We start from the raw sequence: 22407 nt of genomic DNA on the forward strand, positions 1-22407 counted from the left end.
AAACTGGTCCCTGGGCCACGATGGGTCTGAATGGTGGCATATGTGGACTTATGAAGGAAAGGGGATTCAATCATTGATGTACAATATTAGGTATTTCTTCTTCTCTCCATTTAGAAAACTTTGAAGGCCTATTATGGTTTGACTAATCTATTAGAAAAAAAAAACCTCTTGCAAATAGGGCATAACCTAGCAGGAGAGTGGAAGCTGAGCGTGAAATCAGACTACTAACATGGGGTTGTTGTGCTGAGTGCACTACAAATTAGAACTATCCGTTCTCCTGGTGCGTCCGTGTCCATCACGGTAGTCTTATGGTGATGGAGGACTCCACATGTTCCCATCATGGATTAATCTGTGCAGATAAACGAGGGTTCCAAATTCTGAGTAAGAACTACCGTAGTTGCTTTTTATTAAAAATGTATAAAAGCATGTTTTAGAGCCAGACCGGGTCCTTCATTAGGTTGTTTTTATTCATATTTAACAATAAGCAATAAGTTCTTCTCACTCGGCATTTGGAACCCTCGGTCTGCATGGATCAATCCATGTTGGATATATATAGACTCCATCCTCATGAGATAACCACGACTGAGATGGCAAAAACGCAATCATGTTTTCTTGGATGAATTATTATGGTTAGATATCTGATGTAACACATTTCTACTCATATGGAGTGAGCGTCCACCACGATGATGGGAGTGGGTTGAGTGTTGGAAAATTAGATGGAAATAATTAAGCAACCAACTAAAAGGAAAAAAACTTTATAGGGCAGAGGCAAAACTTGAAGCTCTTCTGCCTTTGTACATAATCAGTACCACTATAATACTATTATCCTCCTAATACAGTTGAGTGAATTGATATGGTGTACGGTAAATAGTTTTTGTGTCAAACTTTAAAAAAATATTTTGAACCCAGCAAATGTAAGCAATTTTCACAAATTGCCTAACATGTCCGCTGCTATTTTACTTGGGGTAGAAGGTTAGATCAGCCACAGAAGAAACCCACAACCTTGGGTGGGCTTTCCCATAATGTCTTGCAGCTATCTCTTCACATGGTATATACATTTATATCAGGAGGGATGCTCATGGCCTGTATAAAAGCAGAAGTAGGGAAAGCAGCAGTCATTTTGTGTTGAATCTGGATAGAGAGATAATAATAATCTTTATTTTTATATAGCGCTAACATATTCTGCAGCGCTTTACAGTATACACACATTAACATCACTGTCCCCGATGGGCTCACAATCTAAATTCCCTATCACTATGTCTTTGGAATGTGGGAGGAAACCCACACAGATGTTTTTTAGGAATTCCTTCACGCAGATGTTGTCCTTGGTGGGATTCAAACCCAGGACTCCAGCGCTGCAAGGCTGCAGTGCTAACCACTGAACCACCGAGCTGCTGACATCACAGCTCATACAGTGGGGCAAAAAAGTATTTAGTCAGTCAGCAATAGTGCAAGATCCACCACTTAAAAAGATGAGAGGCATCTGTAATTTACATCATAGGTAGACCTCAACTATGGGAGACAAACTGAGAAAAAAAAATCCAGAAAATCACATTGTCTGTTTTTTTTCATTTTATTTGCATATTATGGTGGAAAATAAGTATTTGGTCAGAAACAAAATTTCATCTCAATACTTTGTGATATATCCTTTGTTGGCAATGACAGAGGTCAAACGTTTTCTGTAAGTCTTCACAAGGTTGCCACACACTGTTGTTGGTATGTTGGCCCATTCCTCCATGCAGATCTCCTCTAGAGCAGTGATGTTTTTGGCTTTTCGCTTGGCAACACGGACTTTCAACTCCCTCCAAAGGTTTTCTATAGGGTTGAGATCTGGAGACTGGCTAGGCCACTCCAGGACCTTGAAATGCTTCTTACAAAGCCACTCCTTCGTTGCCCTGGCGGTGTGCTTTGGATCATTGTCATGTTGAAAGACCCAGCCATGTTTCATCTGCAATGCCCTTGCTGATGGAAGGAGGTTTGCACTCAAAATCTCACGATACATGGCCCCATTCATTCTTTCATGTACCCGGATCAGTCGTCCTGGCCCCTTTGCAGAGAAACAGCCCCAAAGCATGATGTTTCCACCACCATGCTTTACAGTAGGTATGGTGTTTGATGGATGCAACTCAGTATTCTTTTTCCTCCAAACACGACAAGTTGTGTTTCTACCAAACAGTTCCAGTTTGGTTTCATCAGACCATAGGACATTCTCCCAAAACTCCTCTGGATCATCCAAATGCTCTCTAGCAAACTTCAGACGGGCCCGGACATGTACAGGCTTAAGCAGTGGGACACGTCTGGCACTGCAGGATCTGAGTCCATGGTGGCGTAGTGTGTTACTTATGGTAGGCCTTGTTACATTGGTCCCAGCTCTCTGCATTTCATTCACTAGGTCCCCCCGCGTGGTTCTGGGATTTTTGCTCACCGTTCTTGTGATCATTCTGACCCCACGGGGTGGGATTTTGCGTGGAGCACCAGATCGAGGGAGATTATCAGTGGTCTTGTATGTCTTCCATTTTCTAATTATTGCTCCCACAGTTGATTTCTTCACTCCAAGCTGGTTGGCTATTGCAGATTCAGTCTTCCCAGCCTGGTGCAGGGCTACAATTTTGTTTCTGGTGTCCTTTGACAGCTCTTTGGTCTTCACCATAGTGGAGTTTGGAGTCAGACTGTTTGAGGGTGTGCACTGGTGTCTTTTTATACTGATAACAAGTTTAAACAGGTGCCATTACTACAGGTAATGAGTGGAGGAAAGAGGAGACTCTTAAAGAAGAAGTTACAGGTCTGTGAGAGCCAGAAATCTTGATTGCTTGTTTCTGACCAAATACTTATTTTCCACCATAATAAGCAAATAAAATGAAAAAAAAACAGACAATGTGATTTTCTGGATTTTTTTTCCTCAGTTTGTCTCCCATACTTGAGGTCTACCTATGATGTAAATTACAGACGCCTCTCATCTTTTTAAGTGGTGGAACTTGCACTATTGCTGACTGACTAAATACTTTTTTGCCCCACTGTAACTTAGCCATTAAGATTAGAAGAGAAAGCCATAAACCACTGGCGAAACTGTACAGATAGTGTGTGACAGCACAGCAGTGAAGATTAGTGTGTACAAATAGTTTTGCACATCTTTTTTGGGGGCAATTGTAGACTTTTGATTCACAGCAAATTGATTTGCTGAGAGTTGAAGTTCCTGGAAAAAAACTATTCTTAAGGTTAGTTCATGTCAGCCAATGAGCATGTGCCCTAATATTAGAGTACTTTTCCAAGACTTTCCAAAATTTGTCAGAATTTAGGGATTGATATAAAATAAGGAAATCAGTATCTATTCGAATCACAAGATGACTGTTCATTTTCATGAGGTCTGAAAATAATAAGGTCCCATCCATCAGTCAACTGACTACTGAGGCCAAGTATTGGCTTGGGTGGTAAGGAGACTGATGGATGGGATGTTATCACTTTTGGTCCAAGTTATAATTATGGAAGCGGTGACATTTTATTGATAAGTAACACTCGTTTCTACACTTTGAAATTTTTTGAAAGTCCTTGAAATTTTTGAAAAATATCTTTATATTTCTTTTGGGAATTGGAAACAATGGTATCAAGATGGGGATATATGGTAATTTTTTTTTCCTTCTTCACTGTAAACAACTACTGTAAAAAGTATTAAGAACTAACAAGACCATCCCGTTTTTTCCAAACCTTGAAGTGTTAGTACGTGACTAAAAGAAAATTTACCTTCTTCCAAAACTGGACCACCAATGTCCACACAGCTTGTGTGTGGAATTGTATCTCAACTGTATTCACTTCAATGGAACTGAGCTGTAATATTACAGTTGGAAGTTGTTGGATACTGAGTTTTTCTGATCTACATATAGCATATATAGCTTTAAATCTAATTTCCATTCCGACATATTGAACGTTTTTGGTGTAATTTTCCAAGAACATCTCACGATCACTAATAATGTCTTTAGTCGTAGTCTAATTAGCGAGACCGTTTCTAGGTGGTCAATAGCTTGTTTTACGTGTCAGTGTGAATAATCCCCTTAAACCCTACTCCTTAATCACTTTTACATCTCCTCTTAATGGTCTTCTTTTCCTCCGTGGTGGTGGCTCAAGACATATTGAGTAGGATTGTGTTTTAGAGTACCTCCAGCCGCCTTCCTCTATGCTGCAAGAGGAATGAGCCGCTAGGGGTGCGTTCTGATTAAAGAATGATTGATGAGGCTCTTGAAGGGGTCTCTGCTGCAATACGTCTAGTGAATGAGTTCCCCGGCGAGTAGGTCGCTAAATCAAAGCTTGCTGCCCTGCCGGACAATGTCACCGCTCTACTAACAGTCAGTGATTAACTGGCATAATCAAAATCACGCAAGACTTGGCTGCGTGCGGTGCCCACCTCAATGATCACCTCCATTTAATTAGCTACAGATGTTCTAAATAAGTAACACAAACATGTATTCCTTTTACTGCCCTTCTGCATTCCTATAAAAATCCCTTATTTTAGAAGCAGTTGTCAGGGTTCGCCTACTAATTAACTCTTTATGCTTTGGCCACTCTATTGGATCCAAACAAATAAATATGCACAGGGTTTTTACTAGACTATCGAACTCTATCTAACAGACAAAGCAAAAGTACTTCCACGCAGCAGGTAATTACCGCCGTATGTGCTTTCGGAAAAAGAAGATTGTGAATGTGAAACTTCATAGATTGTGTCTGTATTTCTGTAGCCTCTCGAATTCTGTAGGCTGCGATACTTCAGATTGACTAGTAACTATCTGTTGTTCTCAGAAGTAAAAAATTGAGAAAAATTCTCTGGGGGTCTTTACCATGTACTATTTATAAATCATTCAAAGTGTATATGCAGACTGAGGTTTTTTTGGAAGCATTTATTTTTATTTTGTTTAAATGGAAGCTTTTCTAGTTAGATGTCCCCTGGGCTCTTAAAAAAATTGTAACAGAAAAGACTAAAAAGTAGAATAAACATTAAAATAAAATCAAAAGCTCGACCCACAAAAGAGCAATATCACTTCCTTTTGGTGGAAAAACAAGAAAAGCTTTAAAAATATGAAGGCAAAAATCTAATTTTTAAGCACAAAAAAATGTTTACAATTTTTCTGTCTGTCGACAGTAGTAGAAAAAAAAAAAAAATACTATCGGTGTCAAAATGACCTGTAGAAAAAGATTGACTTGTCAATGGAAAATGAATGGTTGCAAAATAAGAAATAGGTAAATAATAACAGTTTTGCATTTTTTTAACTAATTTTTTTAATTCCACTCTACAAATCATTTGAGTCCAATTTTTCTAATCCATATGGTAAATGTAGTCATGATGCCATTAAAAAATACAGTTCAACTCGCTACAAAAGAAAAATAATTCTCATATGGTATGGCTATGTTGATTAAAAGAAACCAAAAATGTTAATGAAAAACAGGAAAAAAAATCTCAAAGTGAAGAAAAAAAATTAAATAAATGGTGATAAAGGGAACGAGTTGTGGCCACATTTAGAGGTTGTCACTTTGTTTCTTCCACATCTTTGAGGCACTCAAACTACTTAGCCAGAGAAAATCCTTCCAGCCAAGAGATTTAGGTGCTACTTTACATTCAGTTCGAGTCCTTGACTGTCTTTTGAATAAAGACCACAAAATAACATTTAGGGCTCTTTTGGTTTTATTAATAAAACTTTATGGAAAAGTGAAATCTTCTCTGTAGTTTTGAACCAGCAAGATGTACGGTGATTCCTCAGGAGTTCATTTGTGAATCATTTTGAAGAAAGATCTTTTCAAGTCCATGCAAATATACCCCAAGAGCTATAATATACATCATGTAGACTTGGAAGGACAAACCGGAGGCTCCAGGTTTAGTTGGGTTGTTCCCAAGATTGATAGACCAAGCACAGCATCTTTAAAGTCAAGGTGTGACAGACTGCCCCGTACAGACTCCCTACAGCTACAATTCAATAGCAATTCTAAATAAAAATAGGGCAAGTCTTTTTAAGAGACAAATTTAGACCTTATTTTTACCGTGGGCTACAAGTTCTATTTATCAAAGTCTCTTGGTCGCAAAGGAAAAGAATCTGATTTATGCCAGAGACGCACTCTGTGATATTTTATGAGATTGGGTTTTCTTTTATAAAAAAAAGTACTTTTTACAGCACATTGTTACTCTGCGAGTAAAGCACAGTACAAGACTGTTTGTTTTTTTTAAAGAGATATAATATATTTATATGTATATACTAGCTGAAGAGCCCGGCGCTGCCCGGGCATAGTAACTAACTGTGGTTAGTAGAGTTGAGCGAAACGGGTCGAAAAAATTCAAAAGTCGCCGACTTTTGGCAAAGTCGGGTTTAATGAAACGAAACCCGACCCTAGGATGAGGTCGGCCACGAGGTCGGCGACTTACGCGCCAAAGTCGTGTTTCAAAAGTTTGTTTTGCGCTCTTTTTCAGCCAATCAGGATCCACGGACACTGTGGGCAACGTGATGACATAGGCACGGGTCACCACCATCTTTCAGAAGGGCATGCAAGTGATTGGCTTGCTTTGGTGGGCGTCACAGGGGGTATAAAAGGGCGTGCACGCCGGCCGCCATGTTACTCATGCTGATCTCAGAATAGAGAGAGCTGCTGCTGCTGATGATTTTGTAGGGAGAGCGTTAGGCAGGGAAGAAGACACCAAAAACTGCTTCTGCTGCTAGCGATTTTGCCTGTACAACACACCAGTCACTGTGCAGTGCAAGGGGAGGCTATATAGTGGTGTATCAGTGGTGTTGGTTGTTGGGCTGCCTTCTAAGGCTTCCTGACATTCCTGCATTGCTGTTTACCCACTGCTCCGCAAACTGCTTTTTTAAAAGCAATCCCAATTTTTTTTTGTCCTGCTGAGAAGAAGAAAAAAAAACTGCTTCTGCTGCTAGCGATTTTGCCTGTACAACACACCAGTCACTGTGCAGTGCAAGGGGAGGCTATATAGTGGTGTATCAGTGTTGTTGGTTGTTGGGCTGCCTTCTAAGGCTTCCTGACATTCCTGCATTGCTGTTTACCCACTGCTCCGCAAACTGCTTTTTTAAAAGCAATCCCAATTTTTTTTTGTCCTGCTGAGAAGAAGAAAAAAAAACTGCTTCTGCTGTTAGCGATTTTGCCTGTACAACACACCAGTCACTGTGCAGTGCAAGGGGAGGCTATATAGTGGTGTATCAGTGTTGTTGGTTGTTGGGCTGCCTTCTAAGGCTTCCTGACATTCCTGCATTGCTGTTTACCCACTGCTCCGCAAACTGCTTTTTTAAAAGCAATCCCAATTTTTTTTTTTTGTCCTGCTGAGAAGAAAAAAAAACTGCTTCTGCTGCTAGCTATTTTGCCTGTACAACACACCAGTCACTGTGCAGTGCAAGGGGAGGCTATATAGTGGTGTATCAGTGGTGTTGGTTGTTGGGCTGCCTTCTAAGGCTTCCTGACAGGCTGGCATTGCTGTTTACCCACTGCTCCGCAAACTGCTTTTTTAAAAGCAATCCCAATTTTTTTTTTTTTGTCCTGCTGAGAAGAAGAAAAAAAAACTGCTTCTGCTGCTAGCGATTTTGCCTGTACAACACACCAGTCACTGTGCAGTGCAAGGGGAGGCTATATAGTGGTGTATCAGTGGTGTTGGTTGTTGGGCTGCCTTCTAAGGCTTCCTGACATTCCTGCATTGCTGTTTACCCACTGCTCCGCAAACTGCTTTTTTAAAAGCAATCACAATTTTTTTTTTTGTCCTGCTGAGGTACTGAGCGTGCATTTTTTCACACCATACAGCGGTGTACGCTCCTCACACAGTACCGTGTAACGGCTGTTATCACAGCCACAGTGAAGCTATCAGTGAGTCACTCTGTGAGAATAAGTCGAGGACATGTTCCGTTCTTACAGACCTGCACTCTAGGGAGATTCCAATTCTGCCCAATTCTACATACACCTTGTAGTTTGTGATACACTAGCCAATTTCTGCCTGTGACATAGCGCTCAGATATTCAGTGGGCCTCACACAATCCATAAGTGTCCAGTGTCCACAAGTGTGTGCAGAAATTAAAAATCTCCCTTATCCTCTAGTCACTTTGGTCACAGCTCTGCCATCGAGCCTGTGACAGAGCGCTCAGATACTCAGTGGGCCTCACACAATCCATAAGTGTCCAGTGTCCACAAGTGTGTGCAGAAATTAAAAATCTCCCTTATCCTCTAGTCACTTTGGTCACAGCTCTGCCATCGAGCCTGTGACAGAGCGCTCAGATACTCAGTGGGCCTCACACAATCCATAAGTGTCCAGTGTCCACAAGTGTGTGCAGAAATTAAAAATCTCCCTTATCCTCTAGTCACTTTGGTCACAGCTCTGCCATCGAGCCTGTGACAGAGCGCTCAGATACTCAGTGGGCCTCACACAATCCATAAGTGTCCAGTGTCCACAAGTGTGTGCAGAAATTAAAAATCTCCCTTATCCTCTAGTCACTTTGGTCACAGCTCTGCCATCGAGCCTGTGACAGAGCGCTCAGATACTCAGTGGGCCTCACACAATCCATAAGTGTCCAGTGTCCACAAGTGTGTGCAGAAATTAAAAATCTCCCTTATCCTCTAGTCACTTTGGTCACAGCTCTGCCATCGAGCCTGTGACAGAGCGCTCAGATACTCAGTGGGCCTCACACAATCCATAAGTGTCCAGTGTCCACAAGTGTGTGCAGAAATTAAAAATCTCCCTTATCCTCTAGTCACTTTGGTCACAGCTCTGCCATCGAGCCTGTGACAGAGCGCTCAGATACTCAGTGGGCCTCACACAATCCATAAGTGTCCAGTGTCCACAAGTGTGTGCAGAAATTAAAAATCTCCCTTATCCTCTAGTCACTTTGGTCACAGCTCTGCCATCGAGCCTGTGACAGAGCGCTCAGATACTCAGTGGGCCTCACACAATCCATAAGTGTCCAGTGTCCACAAGTGTGTGCAGAAATTAAAAATCTCCCTTATCCTCTAGTCACTTTGGTCACAGCTCTGCCATCGAGCCTGTGACAGAGCGCTCAGATACTCAGTGGGCCTCACACAATCCATAAGTGTCCAGTGTCCACAAGTGTCTGCAGAAATTCATAATCTCCCCTGTCCTATAGACACCTTGTACCTTGTTTTACATTACTATATAGTTTGTTGGATTTTGTCTACATTTCTACCAAAAATGAGGAAGGCTGGTGGAAGAGGCCGTGGAATTGGGCGGGGGTTGGCAGCTGGTAATGATGGTGTTGGTGGTGGATCTGATGGTAGTGGCAAGAGCAAAATAGGACCGAATGCAGGAGGTGTTGAGCCTGCATCATCATCTGGCTACATAAGGCCTCGAACGCTTAGTTTTCTAGGAGTTGGCAAACCGCTTTTAAAGCCAGAGCATCAGGAAAAAGTTTTGTCTTACATTGCTGACTCAGCCTCCAGCTCTATCGCCTCCTCTTCTTCAGTTGTAAAAAGTAAAAGCACTGAGTCGTCATTGGAGGCTCATGTTCATGAACCACACCTTTCCTTGTGTCCTTCACCCCAACCAAGATTGAAGGATGACGCAGGCCATACTACTGATTACTCCATGGAGCTGTTTTCACATACCATGCCTGGATTATCAAGTGAAATGGTGAATTACCCAGGCCAAGATGAATCTGACATGGAGTGCACTGATGCACAGCCGCTGATGGATGATTCTGCTGGTACATTCACTCAGAGCACTACATTGTCCTCGCAGTGTACAGAGCCAGATTCTGACCCTGATGAGACTCAGGTGCACCTTCCCGCACACTATACCACCATACACGGTGACACAGAGGAAGGTGCACATGACATAGAAGAGGAGGTGATGGATGACCCAGTTGTTGACCCAGATTGGCATCCATTGGGGGAAGAGGGTGCTGCTTCCAATAGCTCAGATGAGGAGCATCCACAGCAGACATCGACATCGCAACAGCTGTTATCTGGCAGGCCCGGAGCACTCCAAAGACAGGTTCCAAACATCAAAAGAGTTGCTGGACAGCTTGTCCAGAGGGTCAAAAGATCACAGCGTGCTAGGCCGCAAAATGTCTGCCAAAGTAGGAAGAGTGCAGTGTGGCACTTTTTTGAACAAAATCCTCATGATCAGGCCAAGGTTATCTGTAAGAAGTGCGCAAAGACCTTTAGCCAAGGGAAAAATCTGAAAAATTTGAATACCAGTTGCATGCTTAGACATTTAACCAGCATGCACTTGCAAGCGTGGACACAACACCAAACCTCAAGTGCCACATGTGCAACTGATCACAACGAAGGTAGTCAGCAACGCTACATTGTTTCCCCCACTGTAAGCCCACCGGTTAGCACAGCAGCAAAGGTTGAGGTGTCGTTGCAATGCCACAGCAGTCAGGGAATCCCACTGTTATATCAACGAAAGACTGATTCTAGGCCATCAGAAAGAACAACAACTCCATCACCATCATCAACCCTCTCTTAGTCCGCCCTGTCCACCGCTACTTCCACCATATGCAGCTCTCAAGTCCAGCTCACCCTCCCAGACACTATGAGTAGGTCAAGAAAGTACTCAGTCTCTCATCCGCGTACACTGGGTTTGAACGCCCACATTGCCAAACTAATCTCGTTTGAGATGATGCCCTTTCGGTTGGTGGAAAGCGCAGCTTTCCACGAACTCATGGCCTATGCAGTACCACGCTATGACCTACCCAGTCGCCACTTCTTCTCTCGCAAAGCCATCCCAGCCCTCCACCATCATGTGAAAGACCGCATTGTCCATGCACTCAAGCAGTCAGTGAGCGGAAAGGTGCACCTCACAACTGATGCATGGTCCAGTCGGCATGGCCAGGGCCGTTACGTGTCCATCACTGCGCACTGGGTTAATGTGGTGGATGCAGGGTCCACAGGGGACAGCGGTGGTGGGACAGTGCTGCCTAGCCCACGGTATAGGAAACAGTTGGCTGTAGGCATTCGACCCTCCTCCTCCTCCTCCTCCAGAAGCGAAAGCTCGTCCACAGAGCGCAGTCGTACGAGCACTCCATCTGCAGCTGCCACTGTTGCACACGATGTGTCCCCCTATCGAGCAGCTAGTGGAAAGCATCAGCAGGCTGTGTTGCAGATGATGTGTTTGGGCGACAGACACACCGCCGAGGTGCTGGCCGAGTACTTGAAGCGACAAACTGAGTCATGGCTGGGCAGTGTACATCTTGAGGCAGGCAAGGTAGTTAGTGATAACGGCCGTAATTTTGTGGCAGCCATAGCCCTTTCAAAACTCAGCCACATACCTTGCTTGGCTCACACCTTGAACCTGGTGGTGCAGTGCTTCCTCAAAAATTATCCGGAGTTAACAGCCCTGCTCCAGAAGGTGCGAAGACTGTGCTCACACATCCGCCGGTCGCCTGTACACTCCGTTCGTATGCAGAAGCTGCAGCGATTGCTCCACCTTCCCAACCACCGCCTCATTATCGACATTGCAACAAGGTGGAACTCCACCCTGCACATGGTGGAGCGGCTGTGCGAGCAGAGGCAGGCCATAATGCATTTGTGGGAGGATACACGGCCAGGCACTTTGAGAGCAGACATGGAGTTGACAGGTGTGCAGTGGTCGAAGCTGAAAGACCTCTGTAAAGTCCTTCAGTGTTTTGAGGAATGCACACGGCTGGTAAGCGCAGACGACGCCATCCTAAGCATGAGCATCCCACTTATGCGTCTGCCCATGCAAACTTTGACGCACCTTAAGGAGCAGGCTTCTGCAGCCAATGTTGATGAGGAGGAGGGATTCCTTGATGACATTCAGCCATTGTCTGCTCAGGGACCTCTCCTGGAAGAGGTGGAGGAAGAAGAGGAGGAGGAGGATGATGGGGATGATTACTTAGGGGAGGAGGATGCATCTCGTGGGGCAAGTGAAAATGTTGGCGTGGCAAGGTCTGGTACAGGGTTTGTGCGTGACTGGAGGGATGTGGATTTGCCAGAAAGTGCTCCTCCAACCAGCACTCGCAGTGCATCATTGACACCGGGAACATTGGCCCACATGTCAGATTATGCCTTGCAGATCCTAAAAAGGGACCCCCGCATTGCCAAAATGATGAACGATGACGACTACTGGTTGGCCAGCATCCTGGATCCACGCTATAAAGGCAAATTACAAAACATCATGCCACAGGAGAACCTTGACCTAATATTGGCTAATAAACAAGCAACTCTGGTAAATCGGTTGCTTGAGGCATTCCCAGCACACAGCAGCGGTGATGGTTCTCACACGAGCCGTACGGGCCGGGGGCAGCTTGGCAGAGGTGTTTGTGGTGCACACAGCAGAAGTGGCGTTGGAGACAGGGGTTTCATGACAATGTTGTGGACTGATTTTTCAAGTACCGCTCACACAACTGGTAATACTGCATCGATGGAAAGTGACAGGAGACAGCAGTTGTCAACTATGGTTACAAACTACTTTTCCTCCCATATCGATGTTCTCCCACACAGGTCATTCCCCTTTGACTATTGGGCCGCTAAACTGGACACCTGGCCTGAATTGGCACAATATGCCTTACAGGAGCTCGCTTGCCCAGCTGCAAGTGTGCTATCGGAAAGAGTCTTCAGTGCAGCTGGATCAATCCTGACAGAAAAAAGGACCCGTCTGTCAACCCAAAATGTGGATGATCTAACCTTCATTAAAATGAACCATGCATGGGTTTCCAAGGATTTTGTCCCACCTTCCCCTGATGACACATAGGGTGACAGAAAAATGGCTTGCTTTGGTCCACCTCTTCCTGGGACTTGACCTATTTCACCTTTTGCATCAGCTGAATGTCCAACATCAACATATGCCACTTTCTAAAACTCCCTAACTGTGCTGCCTCCCCCCCCCATGGCCAGGGTCACCACCTAGCGCACGACACCGTGCGAGTGCCGTTGCCCTGGACAGGTGGGTAGGCCGACTCTTGGGCGCGGGCACTGGCACAGGGTCCCTCATAGTGCAATCAAGTGTCTCTGACGGTGGTGGTGCACACCCGCCGTCAGACACACCGCCGTACTATGAGGGGCCCAGTGCCAGTACCGACGCCCACGAGTGGGCCCCCCTTGCTTGGGCAGGGCCCCAGCATTTGCAATCTTTACCTCTCCCTGCTCCTCCGCTGTGTAGTCTGGGCCGTCAAATCCATACTGTGCCTGACACCGTTTGAGCCTGCCTCCTGATGTATAGACATATATTTTGAATGTGTACGCTATCCATACATGTTATCTGGGGATACGGTACCCTTTCTCACCTTTGTGCAATCACGTGCAATCCATACTGGGCCTAACACCGTCTGAGCCTTTCTCCTGATGTATAGACATATATTTTGAATATGTACGCTATCCATACATGTTATCTGGGGATACGGTACCCTTTCTAACCTTTGTGCAATCACGTGCAATCCATACTGGGCCTAACACCTTCTGAGCCTGCCTCCTGATGTATAGACATATATTTTGAATGTGTACACTATCCATACATGTTATCTGGGGATACGGTACCCTTTCTCACCTTTGTGCAATCACGTGTAATCCATACTGGGCGTGAGAACGGCTGGCGAGCTGTTAAGCAAGCTACAGCACCTGTGGTTTGCATACGTAAGTTTTTCATTTTTTCAGGAATGACGGTTATTCCTAATTCCGGAACTGCGGTTGACCTGCACTTACTGGGAAATCACTGTTCGCGGGTAATAATTGTAATCAGTGATCCCCATCACTAACGTTGTTCAGCGGGTTATCTGCACCTGTAAGCGACAAACGCTGGCCTTTTCAGTGTAGCGCACATGCAGCCACGGACATGTAAGGGCATGACACACCAGTTATTGGCCAATCTCATGTGCCAGAGCCTCACGTGTCCCTCTAGTAAGCCGGACTTGGACTGCGAGGCATGACGGAGTCTCGTTCGTTAACGGAATTAAGCTTGCAATGTGTGCATCTGTTCTGTAGCTGGCATGGTTGAGGTTTCCCAGGTGGAGTCGAATTTAACCATAGGCTCCACTCCTGGTGGTGCCCTTCTGGACATTCCTTTAAGGTTCAGCTTTGCAACCATACTGCCCACGTAAAACAAACACTTTGCCTTCATGAACGCTGTTTGGAGGGTCATGACTCGTGGGAATAACGCCGCCCAATCAGTTAACCTGCTAGAGAGATCGTTCGTTGCTCCCAAGCATGACATCACACTCCCTAGGAAGAAGGTAATGCCACTGTGGCGATCGTACTCCTGGGGGCGACACAAGTGCACTGATGCCCAGCCACTGCTCGATGAATCTGCTGGTACATTGACCCAGACCACTACATTCCCCTCGCACGCTACACGGCCTGAATCTGACCCTGATGAAACTCAGGTTACCCTTCCCATATACAGTTCCATCTTACACGGTGACAAAGAGGAAGCTGCAGATGAAAGTGCAGGTTCGGCCCACCCGCCATCAGACACACCACCGTACTATCATGGGCCCTGTGCCAGTGCCGTCGCCAACGAGTGGGCCCCCCCTGCTTGCTCAGGATCACAGCACTTGCAAGGTTGAAATACTGTGCAGTGAGATGGAAGATGGGGACGACGAGGAGTCCAGACAAGTACAGGGATTCCCTAGCGAGGAGACTTATTTGATTGTTTTCAATGTTGGGACAGCAATTTTTGGGGAGCACTATACTCTGGAGAATGATAGATGGGGCCCACCATACACTGGAACATTCCAAAGGTGGACATCAGACACTGGAGCAGCATTTACAGGGCCCATTATACACTAGAGCATTAGAAATGGGGCCCATTATGTTTGGAGCATTATTTGGGCCCATAAGACAGTGGAGCTTCATCCATGGGGACCAACATATACTGTAGCATTATGTGGAGCTCATCATATACTGTTTCAAACATTATATGGGACCAATGATTCTGTATGGAGAAATAGATGGGCCTTGTCATGAGATGTAAAAAGTGAAGTATTTTTCATTGTACTATACCGCTATTTCTCTGCCGTATCGGAGCATGATGAGTTGTGGTATGTGTTAAAGGGGCTCTCTTTCACCCAGGGCACATGAAAACCTGGAGCCAGCCCTCCCCCCCCACAACTTTAGCCAAATAACCCCCATTTTTCAGTGCGTAACTTGTATTATGAAGTTAATTAAGGTTGACAAGCTTAAGTAAGAAGAATTGATGCTTTTGGCATTCAAATGGGCACTGTAGGTGTGTTTCCTGTCCTCCTTTCACTGCCGACTTTTATTCCCCATTGACTTACATTGGGTTTCGTGTTTCGGGACGACCCTGACTTTTCCCTATAATCGGACGATCTTGCTCGACCCGACTTTTGGAAAAGTCGGGTTTCACGAAACGAAACTCGACCCTAAAAAACCAAAAGTCGCTCAACTCTAGTGGTTAGTTATAGCAAATTATAATTATCCTCCATCCCATAGTCCCATGCCCATATACCCATCATACATATCCTCCATCCCATAGGCCCGTGCCCATATACCCATCATACATATCCTCCATCCCATAGTCCCGTGCCCATATACCCATCATACATATCCTCCATCCCATAGTCGAGTGCCCATATACCCATCATACATATCCTCCATCCCATAGGCCCGTGCCCATATACCCATCATACATATCCTCCATCCCATAGTCCCATGCCTATATACCCATTATACATATCCGCCATCCCATAGTCCCATGCCCATATACCCATTATACATATCCACCATCCCATAGTCCCGTGCCCATATACCCGTCATGCATATCCTCCATCCATTGTCGAGTGTCCATATACCCATCATACATCCTTCATCTCATAGTCCCGTGCCCATATACCCATTATACATATCCGCCATCCCATAGTCCCGTGCCCATATACCCATCATACATATCCTCCATCCCATAGTCCCGTGCCCTTATATCTGTCATACATATCCTCCATCCCATAGTCCCGTGCCCATATACCCATCATACATATCCTCCATACCATAGTCCTGTGCCCATATACCCATCACACATCCTCCATCCCATAGTCCCGTGCCCATATACCCATCATACATATCCTCCATCCCATAGTCCCGTGCCCATATACCCATCACACATCCTCCATCCCATAGTCCCGTGCCCATATACCCATCATACATATCCTCCATCCCATAGTCCAGTGCCCATATACCCATCACACACCCTCCATCCCATAGTCAACCATTATGACATCATAATGAGCGGCGGCGGGGCTTGCAACCTATGATGACATCAGCATCGCCATGGCAACCATTGTGACATCATAATGAGGGGCGGGGCTTGACACACCCACACTGCTTCCCCAGTATGCAAATAGGGGCATTGTGACATCATAATGAGGGGCGGGGCTTGACGCGCACACACTTTTCCCCCCAGTATGTAGATAGGGGCAAAATTGTTTGGTGAATTGGAACATGCGGGTTTAAAATTTCACCTCACAACATAGCTTAGGACGCTCTCGGGGTCCAGACGTGTGACTGTGCCAAATTTTGTGGCTGTAGCTGCGACGGTGCGGATGCCTATCCCGGACATACACACATACACACACACACACATACATACACACTTTGAGCTTTATATATTAGATAGCGCTTTGCATAAATCAGTACTCCCCCTTTGAAAAGTAAGATTTTAATCAACATCTTTCTGAACAGAAGAGCAACTTCCAACATACTTACAAAACTGAGCGTCATAGAACAAGTTTTTAGCCAATAACATGAAAAATAAGGAGCGTGCTGAGCTGTCAGTGACGTGAATGACAGTCCAGCCATCCTATCCAGGCCAGGGTGTGCTGAGTTTCCTCCAAGTGTCTCCCATCCTGGGTTATTGTGATTCTGATATAGTAGCATATTGTGATTGATGGCTCTGCCATCCAGGCTGGGGTTGGGAGTGTTGAGCTGTCCGTGTTGTGAGAGACAGTCCAGCTGTCCTATCAAGACCGAGGCATGCTGAATTTCCTCCAAATCTTTCCCTACCTGGGTTATTGTGATTGTGATATTGTGGCGTATCATGATTGATGATTCAGCCATCCAATCTGGAGATGGGGTATGCTGAGCTGTCAGTGACGTGAGTGACAGTCCAGCCATCCTATCAAGGACAAGGAGTGCTGGGTTTCCTCCAGGTGTCTCCTGTCCTGGGTTATTGCCAGCTATTTATCTGATTGTCTGCATTTGATTGTGGCCAGTCATAGCCTTAGCGCGGTGGTGTTTGTGTGTCTTATACTTCTGTTCTCTGTTTCTGATCTATTGCTGCTCTGCTTTTGGACATTGTCTATGACCATCGGTTTGCCTAACCCTTTTGTCTTAATCCACTACCTTCCTGGTATTCTGACCTCGGACATTGACCTGACTGCACCTTTGTCTTTCCTGTTAGTTTACGATGAGCTCTCTTTGTACATGGACCCTAGAAATCTTATCTACACTGACTCGTGGCTTGCGTCACAATAACTTTCATTATTAAATCTTCAGTTTTACTCAGATTAGCTGATACAAAAATGAGTACACCCCACATCAATTATTACATCTAGTATTTTGTTGTACTTTCATTATTTTTAAGAACAGCACCAAATCTTCTAGACATGGAATAAACACATTGGCGACATGTTGCAGCATCTATCTTTTTCCAATCTTCAATAAGAATTTCTTTTCGATCCTGGATGCTGAATTGAGAGTGGTGACTACATGTCTCTTCAGAATTCCCCATAGGTGTTTTGGTTGGGTTCAGATCTGAAAACCTACTTTTCTACTAAAAGCACAAGTGTCACTAGAGTTCAAGTCCTCTTCTTCTCTGAAGAGGTTATTTGCATATTTAATTTCTCAGGTGATCATTGATGGCCTATAAGCCTCCTTATACTTTCATGGCACGCTCCACAAGGTGAAATATTCCCCATTAGATTCCCTAGTTAGTTGCCTCTCACCTAGCCAAATCAGATCTTCTGCTTTGCACTGAGGAGGGGAAACACCCCCAAACACGTGTCGGTAAATGAAGTTTCTGGTTTGGAATCTTATCCTGAGTTATATCGCAAGGCTTGTTAAAAGGTCAATATTTACTTTTAAGATTACCACATGCAATAGGTAGCGATAAAGTTCAAGTCCTCTTTCACCCTGAATAAGCAATTTACTTACTGCCAACTGAATCACTTTCACACTGTTGTTCTCCAGAAATAAAAAAGAGGAAACAAATGACTGTAAAGTCCAAAATGCAAACTATTAATACAAAGTATATGTTTTAATTAACAGATGAGGTAAGTAACCACAAAAATGGACAACAATACAAGAGCACACACAAGATATAGAAAAATGATAAAATTATTAACAACATTAATGCAGAGGGTCAGGTGTCATGCTACCTAATTAAGAGTCATATGTAATAAACAATGTGCTCATGTAATTGCTTACGGTTGAGTAATATAACAGAAAGAGAATACAGATATACTAGCTATACAGTGATAATATATGTATGTAAGATGTAGTCAACTGATAATGTATACTGTACTCATTGTGATAGAACAATCAAGGGACCACAGGCTGCATAGCACCCACCCCGACGCGTGTTTCAGCGTTGACCTTCGTCAGGGGTTTAAAGATTACAGCATGACATAATTTTTTATTTACTTTTCATACTTACCCTATACTATATTGTTACATTGCACACACCTGTAATATACTCTAATAATATCCCCTTGTATTTTTCAGCCTTCTTTGGAAATGCAACAGATGTTTGTTATTGATCATTGTCATGTTGGAAAAGTGCACGACTACCAGTGCCACGGAGTGATGGGAGCATCTCCTCTTTCAATATAGAGCAGAACATCTGTGAAGTCATGATGCCATCAAAGAAATGTATCTCCTGGACACTAAGAGCCCCACAAAGGAACATGAATTTATGAATTGATGAAGTCAAAGTGCGATCACACCAAACATTGATTTGATTTTCATTTCTTTTCGGTTCACTAACTTTGCATTTTATAAATTGATAAAAAATGAACTATTAATACTTCTATTTTTGGAAATCTAACTGCCTAAAACTTTTGCACAGTGCCGTATATATAAAATGACAACTCTATATGTATACTATACTAATATACAAACATAAAGACTGGCATTCAAAGATTGACATAACATCTGCAGAAAAGAAAACGTGATACACGGTCCTGTGTATTCGACCCAGGGCTGAAATGAAGATTTTTTTTTGTTATTCTGTACAGTCATATCACTCCTTGGAAAATTGTCTCTGTGACTGGAGAAGTGACCTGGAACTGTTAGATGCTTATGCCTCGCAGCCACGTTTAGTACGTCCAGATGGGGCCCAGACAGAACAAGCATCGGTGTTCTCGCCGTCCTGTTATACAACAGAATTAATCTCATAAGATGTTTGTGTCATTATATTCTGTCTTCGAGCCCCGCTGCAGATAAAACTGCAAGCAGAAGTGCAGCTTTCCATTTCATTTAATATCTTCTCTGGGCAGATTTCTTCCTAATATTACCGCTTTTTGTTAATCCATTGCTTCCTCTTGGGGAACGTTGATGTAATGGCAAGCCCAGCAATTCATCAAAGTATTCCATAGGACAGCCGGCCTTAATATGCAAATAATCACGCAGTTTAACCCTTCGAGTGAATCAGCCTATTTATCTTCGAATGATGTCAATTAAGGTCTTGTCTAGTTAGGACTTAAGGCGTTGTCTCCTGGGAGATTCAATTCTTCTCCCTAATGTAGAGACATCAATTTTTTTTTAACGTCCCCAGTGGTTATTTACAAATTGCACATTAATCATCCCTAAATAACAAGGCACTCATATATATTAGATCTTGTTCCATGCAGACTCCAGAACGATGCTTTTACAAAACATCCATTTATCTGACAGGCGTTGGAACCTTAATTGTTCCAGTCTGTGGTCCTGCACCATTACATCATCGACCTCGCAGGTAGTCTTCATCGTGGAGCTCATTCAATCCTTTTCAATGGATTTTCAGTGATCCTTGATGAAACTTTCCAGTTGCACTATTGGAGGATGTAAAGAGCAGTCTATAACATTGATGTGGTGTTGAGTGCTGTGAAAGTGCCATCATACTTACATGCACACAGCATAGCTGGTATTTCAGCACAAAAGCTGTACTTCACTGTTTAGATGTTACCTATAAGGGATGTATTCACCTTTGTTATCTAAAAATAAATTTGACATACTTTAATTATTAAAATTGTACAAACTTTCAATCTGCCATCTTCATTTTTTTTTCATTTTCATTACCCTGATAAGCTGTTAGCAGCCTGATCCGCGTTTCCATTTTTTTCTCTTTTGGGAGTGTCTCTCTCAGTAATATAGGTTGAATGTTAGGATTCTGTACATTCAGTACAGCTTCTATCCTGCACATATTTTTTCATGTGATTTCCTCCTTTTCTGTAGCCTGTTTTCTCTTCCCTCCATGAGTCTGTAGATTCTTTCTTCCATCTTCACAATGTGTACATCTGTGTACAACCCCTTCACATTCCCTGATGCTATCTTTATGATTAAGAGAAGGAAGAGAGAAGAAGAGAGAGCTGACAGAACTAAACAGGAGCGCTGACGAATTTGTAATATTGTTGCAGTTTCAAATAGGACTTAGGCCTCTTTCACACATCAGTTTTTTGCCTTCAGGCGCGATCCGGCTTTTTTTTGTAAAACCGGATCCGGCAAAATGCAATGCCGGATCCAGTTTTTCCCCATTGACTTGCATTAGCGCCGGATCGTGCCGGATGGCATTGCGTTTCATCCGTTTTTTGCCGGATCCGGCAACTTGTCTCATTCCGGCGTCTGGAAAAAACGGCTACTGTAACGTTTTTTGTCTCCGGCGAAAAAGCCGGAAGCGCCGGATCCGGCGCTTCCAGCTTTTTGCTACAATGAAAGTCTATGGGCGCCGGAATGCGCCGGATCCAGAAAAAGACGGATCCAGCCACCGGATCCGGTTTTTTTAAGTCTGCGCATGCTCAGATCCAATTGGCCAGCCCCCAGGAACAGAGACGGATCCAGCAAAAAAACGGATCCGTTTCTACAGTTCTCCAAAATTTATGCCGGATCCGTTTTTTCTAAAAATAGCCGGATCCTGCCTGACGGCAAAAAACTGATGTGTGAAAGTAGCCTTAGAAACTATTGGCAGCTGAAAAATTGTAGAAAATTTAGGAAGCAAGTGAACAAATGAAATACAGCTGTGCTTATAGTATATACAGTAGTATAGAAATTTGTATATAGTGTGAAGCTTTGTATACAGTATATAGTGTGGAACCTTGTATATTGTATATAGTGGTACAGCTGTGCATGTAGTCTAGAGCTGTGTATATAGTGTATAGTGTAGAGCTGTGTATATAGTATATAGTGTAGAGCTGTATATATAATATATAGTGAGGAGCTGTGTATATAATATATAGCATGGAGTTGTGTATATAGCGTGGAGCTCTCTATATAGTGTGGGGCTCTCTATATAGTGTGGGGCTCTCTATATAGTGTGGGGCTCTCTATATAGTGTGAAGCTCTCTATATAGTGTGGAGCTGTGTATATCGCGTGGAACTGTGTACATAGTTTATAGTGTGGAGTTGTATATATAGTGTGAATCTCTCTAGATAGTGTGGAGTTGCGTATATAGTGTGGACTTGTGTATATAGTGTGGAGCTCTTTATATAGTGTAGAGCTGTGTATATAGTGTAGAGCTGTGTATATAGTGTGGAGCTCTCTATATAATGTAGAGTTGGGTATATAGTGTGGAGCTGTGTATATAGTATGGAGCTGTGTATACAGTGTGGAGCCGTCTATGTAGTGTGGAGTTGTATATATATTGTATAGTGTAGAGGTGTGTATACAGTTTAGAGTTGTATATATAGACCTCTATTTATAGTATGTAGGGTGGAGCTTTGTGTATAGTGTGAAGCTGTGTATATAGTATATAGTCTAGAGCTCTGTATATATTATGGAACTTTGTATACGATAAACAATGGTACTGATCTGTATATAGTGTATATCGTCTGGGAACATTATATCCAAATGGATTGAATGATATCATAGAGAGAGTTTGAACGTTGCTTTTTTTTTTTTTTCTCTCTGGGTTTTTTTTTCCTTTTGGGTTTTTTTTTTTTTTCTTTTCTGTCTTGCATCCATGTTGTCAAGGTTGCATCAATCAGTGGGTGTGTTCCTGAACTTGGTCCACACCCTAAATCAAGTTTCTGAGACTGGGATAAAAGGTTGCTACTATATATAAGTGTAACTGAATTTTATACTATTAGGATTTGTACTGTGTTTTTATGATACCTGATGAAGGATATACACTGTATCCGAAACGCGTTGTATCTCTTTTTTAACCTATGAAATAAAAAAATATGGAATATCATCTTTGGATGTGAGTCCCGGGAAGCGCTGCCGTTTATGGGCTGGATGTGTTTTTCTTGATTTACTCA

At 43.6% G+C, this 22407-nt stretch overlaps 1 long non-coding RNA gene across 1 annotated transcript in view; it reads left to right on the top strand.

Annotated features, from left to right (window-relative positions):
• Positions 1-20198, top strand: part of LOC141057111 (uncharacterized) — a 212817-nt gene extending 192619 nt beyond the window's left edge. Inside the window, exon 3 of the long non-coding RNA XR_012221973.1 lies at positions 18679-20198. This is a non-coding gene — a long non-coding RNA (uncharacterized lncRNA). The remainder of the gene's footprint in view (positions 1-18678) is intronic.
• The last annotated feature ends 2209 nt before the right edge of the window (positions 20199-22407 follow it).

This window comes from Dendrobates tinctorius, unplaced genomic scaffold, assembly GCF_039654945.1.
Source record: "Dendrobates tinctorius isolate UK_male_01 unplaced genomic scaffold, ASM3965494v1 ptg000202l, whole genome shotgun sequence".
Taxonomy (NCBI): Eukaryota; Metazoa; Chordata; class Amphibia; order Anura; family Dendrobatidae; genus Dendrobates; species Dendrobates tinctorius.